Below are 4,678 nucleotides of genomic sequence, written 5' to 3'. Positions count from 1 at the left end.
AGCCAACGCTCCAAAGAATTTACAATTCATAATTAGTCTCCTTACTCTTCACATTACATAGAATTCATCAATTAAGCATGGAAGAGTCGCAACAAAATCAGATTACGTACAAGTAAGGACTCACGGTCATGCTAGACACCAGTGTATAGATACTCGTCACCATGCCTATACACAGTACTCAACATTTAGCAATTAGCAAAACAATACTCTAATCCTATTCCCTCAAGCCAAAGTTAGATTAAACACTTGCCTCGGTCCAAAGAATAGCANTGGTCTGTTTTTAGGCTTTAAAAATAACTGGGCGAATTTGCCCTACGCGTTCGCGAGAGGGAATCGCGTTCGCGATGGGCAACAGGGCAGGGCATCGCGTTCGCGATTTGGGGAATGCAAACGCGAAGGGGAAAACTGAGGGGGGTCTAGGCATTGCTCTACGCGAACGCGAGAAGGACCACGCGAACGCGATTGGGGAAATGGCAAAGCTACGCGTTCGCGAACTGTGAAATGCGAACGCGAAGAAGGAATTACTGGGACCCTGAATTTGGCTTACGCGTTCGCGAGGTTCAAGACGCGAACGCGAAGGAGGAAGGCACAGAGCTACGCGAACGCGTGGGGAAGAATGCGAACGCGAAGAAGGAAATCCCTGTGCATAAACACCAGATTTTCTGCAACTTTTTACTAAGTTCAAAACACCCCGAACCACCTCCGAATCACTCCCGAGCCCTCGGGGCTCCTAACCAAACACACACACTAACTAAACAACCTCATACGAACTTAACCGAGCGATCAAATCGTTAAAATAACATCATAAACGAGGAATCAAACCTCAAAATCATCATTTTTCATTCTAACCTCATAAGCTTCAAATTTTAGATATTTAGGTCCGAAACATGTCAAATGACGTCCGATTTCGACCAAATTTCACAGAAAGCGCTTAAACCATATATAAGACTTGTACCGGGCGTCGGAACCGAAATACGAGCCCGATACCACAGTCTTTTAATCAATTTTCATTTCAATTTTCCTTAATAATTTCAGAAAAACAATTTCACAGAAAAATTTATTTCTCGGGCTCTCGACCTCGAAATTCGACTCCGGGCATATGCCCGAGTGTCATATTATTCTACGGACCCTGCGGGACCTTCAAATCACGGGTCCGGGTCCGTTTACCAAAAATATTGACCGAAGTCAACTTTAATCATTTTAAAGCCACATTTTGAAATTTTTCACAGAATTTAACATATAAGCTTTTCGGCTTCGCGCCCGGACTGCGCACGCAAATCGAGGCAACTAAAAGCGAGGTTTTCAAGGCCTGGGAAGCACGGAAATAGGAAGAAATCCAGTGATGACTCTTTGGGTCGTCACATTCTCCACCTCTAAAGCAACCGTTCGTCCTTGAGCGGACAAAAGAAGGAAGTACCTGAGTCGGGAAATAGGTGAGGATAACGGCTCCGCATATCAGACTCGGACTCCCAGGTCGATGCCTCAGGAGGCTGACCTCTCCACTGGACACGCACTGAAGGAAAACTCTTCGACCTCAACTGTCGAACCTGCCGGTCTAGAATAGCTACCGGCTCCTCCTCGTAAGACAGATCCTTGTCCAACTGGACAGTGCTGAAATCTAACACGTGGGCTGGATCGCCATGATACCTCCGAAGCATGGACACATGAAACACTGGATGCACGGCTGACAAGCTGGGCGGCAAGGCAAGTCTGTAAGCCACCTCTCCCACACGATCGAGAATCTCAAATGGGCCAATGAACCTAGGGCTAAGCTTGCCCTTCTTCCCAAATCTCATCACGCCCTTCATAGGCGACACTCGGAGCAAGACCAGCTCACCAACCATGAAAGCTACATCTCGAACCTTACGATCCGCATAACTCTTTTGCCGCGACTGAGCCGAACGAAGCCTGTCCTGAATGATCTTGACCTTATCCAAGGCCTCCTGAACTAAATCTGTACCCAATAACCAAGCCTCTCCCGGCTCGAACCATCCGACTGGAGACCGACATCGCCTACCATACAACGCCTCATATGGAGCCATCTGAATGCTGGACTGGTAGCTGTTGTTGTAGGCGAACTCTGCTAAGGGCAAAAACTGGTCCCACGAGCCTCCAAAATCAATGACACAAGCTCGGAGCATGTCCTCCAATATCTGAATAGTCCTCTCAGACTGGCCGTCCGTCTGAGGATGGAACGCTGTGCTCAACTCAACCCGTGTGCCCAACTCTCGTTGAACTGCACCCCAGAAACGCGAGGTAAACTGCGTCCCCCGATCCGAAATGATAGATGCCGGCACACCATGAAGGCGAACAATCTCCCGGATATAAATCTCAGCTAATCTCTCGGATGAATAGGAGACTGCTACAGGAATGAAATGCGCTGACTTGGTCAGCCTATCAACAATAACCCATATCGAGTCGAACTTCTTCCGAGTCAACGGAAGTCCAGTAACGAAATCCACGATAATCCTCTCCCATTTCCACTCGGCAATCTCAATCCTCTGAAACAACCCACCAGGCCTCTGGTGCTCATACTTAACCTGCTGACAGTTCAAGCATCGAGCCACATATGCAACAATATCTTTCTTTATCCTACGCCACCAATAATGCTGCCGCAAGTCCTGATACATCTTCGCGGCGCCCGGGTGAATGGAATACCGAGAACTATGGGCCTCGGCTAAGATCAACTCTCGAATCCCATCGACATTGGGCACAAACTCGCCCCTGCAATCTTAAAACACCATCATCATCTAAGGTCACCTTCGTGGCACCTCCACGCTGCACCGTGTCTCTCAGGACACACAAATGGGGATCATCAAACTGCCGATCACGGATGCGCTCGAATAATGAAGAACGAGCGACCGTGCAAGCTAACACCCTGCTAGGGTCAGAAATGTCCAACCTCACAAATCGATTGGCCAAGGCCTGAATATCCAAAGCAAGCGGTCTCTGGCTGACCGGAATATAAGCAAGACTACCCATGCTAGCGGACTTCCTACTCAATGCATCGGCCACCACATTGGCCTTACCCGGGTAATACAAGATAGTAACATCATAATCTTTCAACAACTCCAACCATCTCCTCTGCCTCACATTCAACTCCTTCTGCTTGAACAGGTACTGGAGACTCTTGTGATCAGGGTACACCTCACACGTCACACCATATAGGTAATGCCTCCAAATCATCAAAGCATGAACAATGGCTGCCAACTCTAGATCATGAACCGGATGATTCTTCTCGTGGATCTTCAACTGCCTCGAAGCATACGCAATGACTCTGCCATCCTGCATCAATACCGTACCAAGCCCAATACGGGAAGCATCACAATAAACTGTATAAGGCCCTAAGCCTGTGGGCAAAACCAATATCGGTGCCGTAGTCAGAGCTGTCTTGAGCTTCTGAAGGCTCGCCTCACACTCATCTGACCATCTGAACTGGGCACCCTTCTGGGTCAATCTGGTCATCGGGGCTGCTATAGATGAAAATCCCTCCACGAACCGACGGTAATAACCTGCTAACCCCAAGAAACTCCGAATCTCAGTAGCTGATGCTGGTCGAGGCCAGTTCTTGACTGCCTCAATCTTCTTCGGGTCCACCTGAATACCCTTTGCTGATACGACGTGACCCAGAAATGCAACCAAACTCAACCAGAACTCGCACTTCGAGAACTTAGCATATAACTGACATCCTTCAGAGTCTGAAGAACCACTCTGAGGTGCTGCTCGTGCTCCTCCTGGCTGCGGGAGTACACCAGAATATCATCAATAAAGACTATCACGAACAAGTCCAAGTAAGGCCTGAACACTATGTTCATCAACTCCATAAATGTTGTTGGGGCATTGGTCAACCCAAATGACATGACCAAAAACTCATAATGCCCATACCAAGTGCGAAATGCTGTCTTAGGGACATCAGACACCCTAATCCTCAGCTGATGGTAGCCAGATCTCAAGTCTATCTTTGAAAACACCTTTGCACCCTGAAGCTGGTCAAACAAATCATCAATCCTCGGCAGTGGATACTTGTTCTTAATCGTCACTTTGTTCAATTGCCGGTAATCAATGCACATCCTCATCGGTCCATCCTTTTTCTTCATAAATAACACCAGCGCACCCCAAGGAGAAACACTAGGTCTGATAAAAGCCTTCCCTAGCAAGTCTTGCAACTGGTCCTTTAACTCCTTTAACGCTGGCGGGGCCATGCGATACGGCAGAACGGAAATGGGCTGAGTGCCCGGAGCCAGATCAATGCAAAAATCAATATCCCTGTCGGGCGGCATACCCGGCAGGTCTGAAGGGAAAACCTCGGGGAACTCCCGAACGATAGGAACAGAATCAATAGAAGGGACCTCTGCGCTGGAATCGCGAACATATGCCAGATAGGCTAAACACCCCTTCTCGACCATGCGTCGAGCCTTCACATATGAAATAACCCTGCGGGTGGTATGCCCTAGGGTCCCTCTCCACTCCAAACAGGGCAAATCTGGCAAAGCTAGGGTCACGGTCTTGGCGTGACAATCTAAGATAGCATGATACAGGGACAACCAGTCCATCCCTAATATAACGTTGAAATCCACCATATCTAAGAGCAATAAATCAACACGGGTCTCAGACCCTCAAACACTACCACACAGGAACGATGCACTCGGTCGACCACTATAGAATCACCCACCGGTGT

At 48.3% G+C, this 4,678-nt stretch overlaps 1 pseudogene; it reads right to left on the bottom strand.

The window, feature by feature from the left end:
* Positions 3,652-4,070, bottom strand: LOC109226406 (annotated as a pseudogene).

The sequence above is a fragment of the Nicotiana attenuata genome, chromosome 5 (genome assembly GCF_001879085.1).
Source record: "Nicotiana attenuata strain UT chromosome 5, NIATTr2, whole genome shotgun sequence".
In the NCBI taxonomy this organism is placed as follows: Eukaryota; Viridiplantae; Streptophyta; class Magnoliopsida; order Solanales; family Solanaceae; genus Nicotiana; species Nicotiana attenuata.
The sequence above is the reverse complement of the archived record's forward strand: the minus strand, read 5'-3'. Positions and strand labels throughout refer to the sequence as shown.